The 12,653-nt window shown below is 33.7% G+C and overlaps 1 protein-coding gene across 1 annotated transcript in view; it reads right to left on the reverse strand.

Moving 5' to 3' along the window:
• The window catches only part of LOC306638119 (uncharacterized protein), a 734,580-nt gene that overhangs the window by 114,724 nt on the left and 607,203 nt on the right, over positions 1-12,653 (reverse strand). Inside the window, exon 13 of the mRNA XM_079101234.1 lies at positions 7,227-7,312. The gene's annotated coding sequence lies outside the window, so the exon portion shown is untranslated. The remainder of the gene's footprint in view (positions 1-7,226; positions 7,313-12,653) is intronic.

Consider the following 12,653-nt stretch of genomic DNA (forward strand, 5'->3'; position numbering starts at 1 on the left):
AGCAGAAATAACATATATTTTTTACATCAGCATATTTAATATCACAGGTTCTTCAATGTACTGACACAATGTTGGCAATATTAACAATGTAGACATCACTAGCTTTCCAAAAGATCCATAATTGAAAAGTCAGACTGCTGAAAAATGTCACCTTGTGTGTACTATGCTAAGGGAATAAAGCTTTGCGTAAGGGCAAATAAAAACTCAATTATGGCCGCAGTTGACTCTGTAGGCACTCAGCTCCATTCAGCCTGAGCATGCTGCTTGGCATTTCCAGCTCTGATGAACAGTTTCTCCTAAATTCTGAAAAACATTTCACTCTCCATCTTGCTTGCTCTTTATGAACAGCTAGGTTAGAAAGCTACAGATTTACACAGTGGGTTTGCAAATAGTATGTTTTAACATATTAAGGTACCAAGTATGAAAGTTTTGTGAGTCTCTAATAATAATTTTACAGGGTTTTTTTTGTTTACTAGAAGCAGAATTCTTAGCAAAATGTATCTAATTATTTTGTTGATTCAGGTTATAGATTATTTTTAATTTTAATTAAAAAATTATAAATTTTTATAAAATTATAAATACAAAAATATTCTAAACAAGAAAATTGCTTTGAAGTGAATATTAATTTATTTCCTTTCTCTTCATCTTTCCCTACATTCTCTTTTTCTTCATATTCCACTCCCATCTCTTACCTGCACCCTATGCTTTAGAGGTGGATGGTAAAGGGAAACAAAGATTTTTGAAATTCAGTAAAATAAACTGAAACACCACAGATTTAAAGTTATTCTCACCTGAGCTCTGTAGGTAATCCAATTTAGACAGTTTTAAACCTAAACCTAAGTTGCTATTTTGGTTCCACATGAGCTGTCTGGAGACAAGCATGTCTCCAGTGGGAGGTGGGTTTGTGCTGCGATGGGGTTGAGCCAGCTCATGACTCAGGTCTACAATATAAGTTTTACTATTAATTTCACTCTATATGATACCTATGTGAGCTTGAAAAATTATATGACCATGTCTTTTGGCAGCCAGGTCTCCCTTTAGTTATATCTAAAATCCAGGAATGATTACTGACATGTGAGCTTAAGTATTGTGAATCTTTTCCTGGCACTAAATAGGTAAAGAGGATCTTGCAAATAAAAAATTATAAGACATAAACAGAATATGGAATTACTTTGTTGTAAAATTTAGAATATTTCAATAAACACTTGAATTTGACTAACCCCTAAGTTAAATCATTTTTGGGGTAGAACTAATAATATGAACAAAAATTCTGGAGTCAGACTGTTTGGGATTGAATTCCATCTTTCCCACTTAATCACTGCTTGTATCTTTGACTAAGCAGATATATTGGCATCTTCTATTCTTCATCTTTCAAAGGGTAAGGATTATTCCTATCAAGTCAGAGCTAATGATCACTCCTGTTTTATGATTAGTTCCGAAGAATCAATGACTAATTCATCTAAAATAGTAGTTTTCACCACGGATGATTGTCATCCACCACCCTCCAACTCCCAGCCAAAGTGACATTCAGCCATATCTGAAAACACTTGGGCTAGTCATAAATTGAGTGTATGTGTGTGTGTGTGTGTGTGTGTGCATGTGCGCATGTGTGCATGTGATTGTGTGTGTTTGCATGTGTGAAACTGGCACCTAGTAGATAAAGCCCAAGGTGCAACTGCACATCTTATAACGCATAGTACAACACCCAAGACAAAGAATTCTTCCACCCAGATTTCAGCAGAAATGAGGTTAAGAAACCACTATGAGTCATGTTGTAGTTTAGATATTTGGTGTCCCCCAAAAGCTCATGTTGTGAGATAATGAAGGAAGTTTGGGAGTAAAATGATTTGGTTATGAGAAACTCAACTAATCAGTGCATAAATTCCCTGACAGGGATTAACTGAGTAGTAACTATAGGCAGGTAGAGTGTGGCTGGAGGAGGTGGGTCCCTGGGTGTGTGCTATTGAGATTTCTATTTTGTCCGAGTTGAGAAGAGCTCTCTTTCTTTGTTTCCTGGTGCCATGAACCCAGATGCTTTTCTCTGCCACACTCTTCTACCATGACATCCTGCCTCACTCAATTCCTGAGTAATGGTGTTGACTATCTATGGATTGAGCGCTCTGAAACCATGAGGCCTCAAATAAACTTTCCTCCTGTAACTGTTCTTGTCAGGTCCTTTGGTCACAGCAGCAAAAAACTGACTAAAACAAGTCGGTGCCTCTAACGGAGCAGTACCGTTTTTAACACTAAAATGCTAAATAGTATTTGAAAAATATTAAATTTTATTTATTTTGACTTAGCATACACAACCTTTTTCATTACTTTTAATTTTTCCATTGCTTCTATACTTCTATTTTCCTCTGGGAATTAAATCTAACATAGCCCACAATTTCTTAAACAGCTGAATCAAAATAAAATGTTTAAAAAATAAATTTTCTCTGAGAAAAGCAATCGTAGAACACTAGAGAGTGAACTTAAGTTTAGTAATTGCTATCTTCTTTTTCCTTCTCTGATCCTTTATACTATATATGTTTTCACAAAAAAAGAGAAGTTCAGCATATTTAATTTTAGTTAAATTAATATTTAAATTTTTAGTCTTCTTGTTGACACACAAATTCAGACACGAGAAAGTTGGAATGAGAATAAAGGCAAATGGAACCTACATACAATAAATTCACCTTCATGACAAGTTAACTACCCCTTTTTCATTTCTATAAATTACCTGAGACTGGCACCTTATAATGAAAAGAGGCTTTTTTAACTTACTGTTTTGTAAACTGAAGTTCCAAATAGTATTTTACCAGTTCTGCCAAAGGTCTCATTGGTTTCATCCATCATGGCAGACAGCATCATGGTGAGAGTGTAGGTGGGAGAGAGCACAGTGAGAACGGTGCCAGACAGTGCGGAGGGGCTGGTCTTGCTCTTTCCTAGCAACCCACTCTCATAGGAAGGACGTCACTTTTTGAGACCAGCATCAAAGGCAGTGCCCTAGTGATCCAATTACCACCTCCTATGCCCAAACTCTTAAAGGTTCCATATCATCTCCCAATGTTGCCACATGAAGGATCAAGTTTCCAACACATGATTCTCTAGGAGATAAACCCAAACCATACCTGAACCATAACCACATGAAACAAATGAATGAAAAAAAAATAAATAAATAAAACATGTCTTCTTCATAAGGTGTACTTCATAGTTGAGATATTATGTATCAATTAAGCTTCTTAATTACAAAGGATAGGGCAGAAACTGACTCAGGTCTAAGCTGAAAGGAATAAATGAAAGGAGAGCTGATTACTTGCACAATATAGAGAAACACATAAACAAGGGATCCAGATTCTCATCTTGAGAGTTACTCCATGCAGCTGTCATGGATACAATTTTCTCAGAACATGTAAGACCACAGCTGCTGTACCATCAAACACAACTAACTTTTGATCACACCATCAGAATTATCAATCTCAAACTAGGTCAAAATCTCCAATTGTTTTTTCAGCAACCGGATGTCAGAATATCTGGCCATTATACTTCCAGACAGGAGATGACAGAAAATCGTAAAGTGAAGACTTACTATATAAGAATTTCAAGAGGAGTGGGTCTAAACACCTGGGAACTCATGCTATAACTACAGTATGGTTTTGGGGAGTGTCACTCAGTATGTAGATTTTAATGATTCCTTAAATGTGTGAAGTCGGACTTTCTCAAAGATTGTATGAAGTTGTGCTTTTCATAGATGGTATTTTTAATCACAGAGTTTTCATTTGAAAAATTTGTGTTGATGCTTGCAAGTCTGTAGACATGAGCCAACCTGTGTGTGTGTGTGTGTGTGTGTGTGTGTGTGTGTGTGCGCGCGTGCATTTGTTTTGTTTTGTTTTGTTTAAAGGGCCTACGTTCTTTGTTAAATGGGAATTTCATATTGAGTGAAAGATGGTCAGATTTTGGCTAAGCACTTGAAGACATAAGTATGCGCAAACTGCTGACTCAGAGAAATAAAAGGAAAGAGGACCAAAAGACAATACTAAAATGCTATTTTCTTTGTCTGTGTAATCTCAGTACACAAAAGCCTATATTAAAATTTTTCACCGACTGTAAAATTTATAGTACATTACTAACAGATGTAATTGTTGGACAGATAACATGCTCATAAACCGTGTTTTAACCTTGAAAATGTGTCTCCAGGCCATAGTATCTGTGCCTATAGCCAAGGGTGTACACGTCTATCATTAGTCTCACTGGTAATGTTAAAATGAACTTTGCATGACGCTTAGCTGAGTTTGGCAAGAGTAAGTGAAGACTAGCATTCAAATTGCCATTCCAAAGGGAAATTCTCCTGGATGGGTGACTATCACAGCTCCCCTTAGAAGAAAAGCAGTAAAATCAAGTTTTTGTGATGGGATTAAGAGGGGCAAAGTCTGTTTTGACATACAAATTCCAATTTATGGACATCTTTGGTTGGGTTTCTCCACCATTTCATGATTTGAAAATTTCCTAATGGTAGAAAGCATTTTATACTTGCCATTTGTGAAATGCTTATATATTGGCCAGCTATTGCTGGTTCTTCATAAGTAATTAGATGTTTTAACAATAATAGTCTCCTGATATTTGACTGCTTTTCTCAATTTTCTTTCCTTAAATATTTTACACGTTTTGTGTACTCTTCTCTTGTTATTCCAATATCTGTTATGTCAAATTTGTTTCCTCTTGCTTCTTTTTTTTTTTTTTTTGTATTTGGCATTTGTTATTAATTAAGACTAGTATCTGTTTTTAATATCCGAAAACTGGACTTAGAGATTAAGAATTTCTAGAAAATTGAGGTTGCCTCTATTGACACCAAAGGACGCAACAACCTGGAACTTTAAATATTTCTCAACTTGAGAGAATTTGAACTGTTCAGGAAGTCTAAATAAATGAGTCAGGCTTATGATTTCTGTGTTCAGGAAATAGCATTCACCCCATTCAGAACTGCAGTTGAGACATACAGGTCACTTTCTGGTTCTATTGTTTAGAACACGTGTTTTAAACAAGATTCTCACTGTCAGATGTTCCTAGCCTTGTGCAGGACTCAGGCTTAGCTGCCTACCTTATAAGAATCCACAAGAATTGGTTGCTAATTTCTCCAAAACTCAAATTTCCTGATAGAATTTGCTGTCAGCACAAATAACTTCCATTTACTACTTTGATTCCAGATCAAGAGGGGTATGTGTGTGTGTGTGTTTGCATGTGTGTGTGTGTGTGTGTGTGTGTGTGTGTGTGTGTGTGTCTTAATGTCTTAATGAGAACGTGCCTTGGGTACCAGAAAATTGGGCTTGTACTTTATATTCAGGGAAAAAATTAATATAGTATCAATTAGTATCAGACAAATTTTAATATTTCACTCTTCCATGTATTACTTAATGACTAATTACTTAATGATCTATTTCCAGTTAGGTCAATACTAGTTATTCCCAATGAACTCACAGTAAGTATGTTCTTTTTGTTTTCTGTAGATCTGCTGATGCTATATCCTTTCATGCATAGAAATTCATCTGTTAGATTTTTGCAATGGATTTTCCCCTTACCCATTGCAATGTTCTGATCACTGTGCTCTCTTCATGATTTTTGCATTGACGTCCTAATAGTAATAGGAGGTAGGACCTTTGGGAGATGATTAAATCATGAGGGTGGAGCCCTTATGAATGGGATTAGTGTCCCTCAAAAAGAGGCCCAAGGGACCTCATTAGCCCTTTACACCACGTGGAGACACAGTGAGAAGTTGCCATCCATGACTCAAGGAAATGGCCCTCATCTCATACTGAATATATGTTTGATCTTGGACTTCCAGCCAATAGAACTGTAAGAAAGAATTTCCTTCTTCTTTAAGCCATCTAATCTAAAATACTTTGTTATAGCAGGCTGAAGAGATTAAGACATTTATTATACAATGATATATTTTAGGCTTAGTGCTTTTTGTCCTTGAATTTTCTTTGTCTGATATTAATGTTATGACTCCTGATTTATATTTGGCTTTTATTAGTCTGCTACATATTCTTATCATTTGTTTCTCAATGTAACTCAGTTGGGTTTAGACGAGTCTCTGTATACACAATACAAATAAATATTTACAATGATCTAAATGAAAGTCTTGTCATTTTAAGAAATGAATTAATTAGATTATTTGCATTTTTAAAAACAGGATGTTTTGTTTTACTTCTCTTTTTAAAAATATAATTATTATATTTATATAGTTTTTCCAATAATTTCTTATATTTATTGACCCTTTTGTTTGCTTATTGCTTTAGCTTTTCATACATCAGTGTGCTATGCTGTGTGCGTGTGTGCGTGTGTGTGTGTTTCCAACAATTATCTTTAAAATCAGAATTAGGTTTCGTGAAATCTGAAGTTTACACAACTAGATAAAACATTATTTTTTAGGAAAAAGAATAGAAAATAACTACTCAAAATTAACTGGCCAAGTCTGTGAAAAAAAGGTGTCCTAAAGCTTAAGCTTCATTAACTTTGTTATAAATACAGTGGAGTTTATTGCTCATCTTTTTAATAACAGACTAATTTTTTTATGTTAGACAGTACTTATTAATCCCTACAATAAGCAATGATATATTTAAACATTGTTTCTTTCTTCCTCTTTTCTTTTTCTACCACTTAATTTTAGTTATTGATTTATTTTATCATTTTTATTTTTAACATTTTTAAAAATTTTTAGTCATAAAATGAGAAAAATAGTGTACTTACACTACTAATACCTTTCTATTCTTTGGTTATTTTTTTTTAAACTGATTACTATTATTTATATCATCACTCTTGGTCTATTTTCCCTGGATCAAAATTTACAGTCTGGAGATCATTATCAATGCTCATGATTCTATTTTAATTTTTTTTCTGTTACATGTTTCACTCATTTTTCTTCTAGGTTACTAATTATATTTAGATCCTCTTCAAATTACACATGCACATTTTCTATGATCTTTTATAATTTTTTATTTCTTTTATAATTTCTCTCTTTTTTTTTCTTCCTCGAGTTCTCTGTTTGGGCTTATTTTTTTGTTGTTGTTGACTTTACTTGAATCAAAGTGAATGCTTTTTCCTTGTGTTATTTATTTGCAGAAATTTGATGTAGGCAAGGGCCAGAAATATACTGTGAGTAAATTTTTTACTAATGCCCTGTCTGCTTCTTCTAGTTATGTTAATGAATCAAATGAGTTTCCAAAATTAATACCATCCTCCCTTACCCTTGGTTCAGCCAATCAAGGTTGACATTTATGGGGTTGCTGGAATTCAGTCCCTCTGATCCCCTCTTGCTTCAGCAACAGACTTTCTGCAAATATGGAAGAAATATGTGTTATATTGGCAAGTCTTCCCTTCTTGAATTTTCTTTTAAAACAGCTAAAGTAGAGGGTCTCTCCTAAGTACTGATTCCTTTGTAAACAGGAAGTATTAGATTTGCACCCTAGATATACAACTGCCATTTGAAAATGTATGATGAAGGAAATTTTTTTATTTTCTGAGATCTGTAGCTATAGGTACCCTCTTTTACCATTTTCTTGATTTTGGTTTCCCTTCACCCCATTTTGTGATTTATGGTTTCATAGATCTTCTTGTTTAGTTGAATATACATTTTGTACATTTTTATTTTCATCTTTCTTGCTTTGGGACCATTTCTGAGAATAGAAGGAGAAAATCCTTATTTATCTCTATCATGTTATGATCATTTACTTTCTACCCACTATATAAAATAAGAATATTCACTATGAGAAAGGGGTGTTTACAAAACACTTATTTGTTTTCTGGAACTTAATAGTAGGGTCTGAGTAAAAGCTAAGAAAATTTCTTATCCTATCATTGTTATGGTTTAGATATGAAGTGTTCCCCCAAAAGGTGTGACACAATGCAAGAAGGGTCAGTGTGAAATGGTTGGATTGTGAGAGTTGTAACCTAATCACTAGACTAATCTACTGATGTGGATTACTCCACTGACATGGATAAAGTGGGTAGTAACTGGGTAGGTGGGGTGTGGCTGGAGGACATAAGTCACTGGAGGCAAGACTTTGAAATTTATATTTTCCCTGATGAACAAATCTCTCTTTCTGCTTCCTGGTTGCCATATTCTGAGTTGCTTTCCTCTGCTGTACCCTTCCACCATGATGTTCTATCTAACCTTGAGCCCAGAACAATTAACCTGACTGACCATGAACTGAACTTCTGAAACTGAACCAAAAGAAACCTTTTTTCTTTAAGTTGTTTTTGTCAGGTTTTGGTCACAGCAACAACAACAATGACAAAATTGACAAAAACAATAATTTTCCATTCTGTTCTATACATGTATACACCACAAAGAACTTAGTAGGCTAACCTGGAAGAAAAATAACTCTCACTAGTACTGGCTTTTTATCTTCACCATCACCATTCTTTGACTGCATCTCAAATGAGAATTTAAAAAGAAACCGTGTTTTCTGCCACTCACAAATAGTATTGCTGAGGCACAAGAAGAGTTTTTGTGCCCAGTTAAAATTTTACTGGCTCTATCACTATACCAGGACTGTGAGGGACAGATCACCTCAGCTAACAAAGTATTTATGATCCATTTCTGAATGGAAGAATCATAAGTTAATGTTGTTATATTTTGATGACTATACATTCAATGGGTCAAAGCGAAAAGACTAAAGGAGAAGACATAGGAAAAGATAGGCAAAAACGGGGAAGAAATAGTGATATGTCTAGGGATCAGGAAAAATCAGGTGTAATGAAAAATAAATGTATTGCATAATAGAGAGACCGAGAATAAGGCCACCCAGTGGTCTAGATGTGGAAAGCTGAATTAATAGATGATGGTAGTTGTGGACAAAATGAAAAAGAAACTGATTCTAAAAGATAACTCTGAAGATCAATGGAAAACTTCGTGATTCATTTTTTAAAATACCAAAAAAGAAATGTTTTCTTTAGAAGTTTCTCCAAGATTTCTCACGACTCAATAGAATTTACTGTTGTTTATATGTTATATGAAATTAGTAGAGGATGACTTCGACGTCATACAAATTGTATTAGAGGTCATTGTGGAATATCCAAATATTGACTTTCCTGTGACTTTTAGACAAAATTAAATTGCTTTTGTTGATTTAGAGTTAAATTAAGCAAGGTCTTTCAAAGGAAATTGTGAATGCCTAGTGCAAATAGAAAGTTCTAGAACTAAGTATGACTCTGGAAAACAGTAGGAAAAAAAGACTCAGGACAATCAATATGCATTGCTTATTTTCAAGGATGAAGGAATCCTCTTTTCAAATACATTTGGAGTTTGGCATTAATTTCAGAGTGACCAAGATTTTCTGAATTTTACCTGTGAGAGTTAATGTGCATTATTTCTATTCATCACTACTTAATCAATCAAGTGAAAACCTTTCATTTTGCTTATTAAAATTTTCATTACAAAAGCCCTACTTGTTTATTACTAAAAAAATAGAACACATATTAGCCAAATGGAGACAAGGTCTAAAACCCCCATTTATTTTTATTACCTATTTGGTTAATTGATTGTTCATAGCAGCATTGATTTAAGCAAGAGTATACAAAAATAATTTTAGCAAATGAATCCTCAGCACACTTAATATAACATATTTGAGGTGTTTCAGGGAAGATCTTTCTGTGGAGCATCATAAGGATGAATAAAGCAAGAGCACCATCATTTTTGAGAGTTGGAAGTACTGTAACAAGTTTTGTTGCAATTCTACTATCAAGGCTTGATTTGTATAATTAATTACTAGTGATAATACTACTACTTGGATTTAAAAAATAATATTTTGTTTCATAAATCTGCTGCTTTATACTACAAACAAATTTTAGAAGCAGCTCTTATCCTTTCTTCTCATTATAAAATTTTCATAGACATCAGTTTTAATGTTTTTATTTTAAATTTCCTGTCGCCAGTGATTTGAACCTTTTAGTACTAGGATTTTATTTTTACTTTGCACTAAGCTTTGCAATAAGTCATGCTGGAGTCAATTTACATTGCTTTTAGACTTTGCAACAGGCTTCACACATTATCTGAGGTAATTTCAGTAGTAAGTAAAAAAGAAAGGAGATATGGTCCTTATGATAGATAGTGGGTTTCATTAGAATACAACTACTATTATTTTACATTTAGTGAAAAGTAGTTTTCTTCTGATAAGTGAAAGGTGCTTAATAAAGTCATATGTAATTTACCACCATTATTCAAATAGGACCATGCTGGGAAGAAAATACCAAAACCACCCACTGGCTGTGACTGGGAAGACCTCCTGACTCTGCATCTGTCAGTGTTTATGAAAGTAAAAATCCAATGATTCCTTTGTCTCTTTCTACTAATTTCAGGTACATACTGTGGATTACAGGGATAGTGTACACTGTGTAGTGCTAGAGAAAGAGGAATCTAAGCAGAATAATTTATATTTTCCTTGTATTTTGACCCAAACAATTTATTTTTAACAGAAACATCATTGCAGTAAAGAATAGCACTCCATAATTAGTGAAAATATTGGTTAAGAATATTCTACATACTTTCATTACTTCAATGAGCATTTCTTTTTGAAATAATTTTAGATTTGCAGAAAAGTTGCAAAGGTATTCAAAGAGTTGTAGTGTACCCCTCAGTTAATTTTCCTTATGGTTAACATCTTAGGTTTTTATAGTATAGTTGTCAAAATGACAACACTAACATTGGTATGTTACTGTTAATTTCTTAAATAAACTCCAGACTTTATTTGGATTGCATCGGTTTTTAATTCCCTAATTCTTTCTCTGTGTTCCAGGATCCAATTCAGGACACCACATGGCATTAAATTGTCCAGTCTCTCTGGCCCCTCTGGTCTATGATTATTTGAGTCTCTTTTTTATGATTTTGACTGTTCTGAGTAGAATTTTCCAAGTATCATATAGCATGTTCCCCTACCTGGGGATGTTTTATGTTTTTCTCATGATGTGTTAAGAAAAGGATTTTAAAAAATACCAAAGAGATGAAACATAATTTTTTGTCACAACATAGTAGGTATTACATGCTATTCATATTAAATCACTAACAATGTTAACCTTTATCCTTTAGATAAGGCTATATTTGCCTGGCTTTCCAACTAATGTAGTTTTATTCTCCCCATTCCCTACTTGGTTTGTCGGAAGCAAGTCACTAATTCTAGTCCAATTTCAGATGCAGGGCAGGGTGGGGAAATTCAACTCCACCATGTGCCAAGGGAATTGCCTACTTGAATTATTTGGAATGCTTCTTTAAAGAAGACTATTTTCTCCTCTATTTACTTATCAATCATTATTTTATATCATCGAAGTATGTTTATCTTGTACATTGGTTTATAATTTAATGATGAATTTCTATTTTATCCATAGAATAAGCCATATCTGGAGTCTTTAGATAAAGAGTGGTATGTAAAGCCAGGTGCTGTGGCACATAACTGTTATCCCAGTGACTCTGGAGGCTGAGGCAGGAGGATTAAAAATTTGAGGCTAGTATTAGCAACTTAACAACACTGTACACAACTTAGTGAGACTTTGTCTTAAACTTAAAAAATAAATAAATAAAAGGACTGGGGATGTACCTCAGAGGTTAAGCACACCAGGTTCAATCCCTGATACAAAAAATAATAATAAAATAAAAGAATGGTATGTAGAAAACAAGATGTGTACTCTATTTGTGCTTCTGACTACTAGAATGTCATTGCTTAAAGACTCTCTTAGCATAAAAGGTTAGGATATGTATGTATAACAGTCAATGAATATACCTGTATTTATATTTGTTTCCATACATATACATTTGTATAAATATTAAGTTAAACATGAGTGAGTTCATACTGATGTTTATAACTCTAATCCAGGATAATACACTAAATTGTAATGATCCCTTCTTCCCCTCATTTAATGTGTAATCTCCCTTTGACAATGAGAAACCTGGTTTACCTCTCGAACTTCCCTTGTTCAATTCTTATGCATACTTTAAGAATTGCTAACCCATACCCTCTTGAGGAGCACATTTACCAACTAAAGTACAGTTTATGACAGATTCTTTTGTCTTTAGCTTTAAGATACTAATCAAAATATAATTTATCAAACTTCTGTCAATTTCCTTTTTTATTCTATGTACCCTCTTCAGTGATGTTATTTCATCTATTTGTAATAAAATTAGATTAATTTGTCATAGTCTGCACCTGGAGATACCCCAACATCCTGGTTGATATTTCTTTTTGCTTTTGCTTGCTCTCTCTCTCCCTCTCTCTCTCTCTCTCTCTCTCTCTCTCTCTTTTATGTATTAAAGTCACTCTCTGTTAATGTGAAGATCTATGTTCAAAAAAAATGTATATAATAATGTCTGCATTACCCCAGTATTATGCAGAGTAGTTTCCTTTATCCTAAAAAAAATTTTACTGTGATTGCCATTTGTAGTCAACCAGTTCTTGTTTCCCCAATGCCTAACAATTGCTAATATGTTTTTTATCCCTATAGGTTATACCTTTACCAGAATGTCATATAAATGCATCAATATACTATGTAGCTTTTTTGGATATGGTTTCTTTCATTTAGTAAAATGCATTTAGGCATTTATTTATGTTACTAAATTAACTAATAGCATACTTTTTTCATTACTCCAATAGTATTACATTGTGTAGATATACCAGTTTGTTTAT

The sequence above is a fragment of the Sciurus vulgaris genome, assembly GCF_902686455.1.
Source record: "Sciurus vulgaris genome assembly, chromosome: 10".
Lineage (NCBI taxonomy): Eukaryota > Metazoa > Chordata > Mammalia > Rodentia > Sciuridae > Sciurus > Sciurus vulgaris.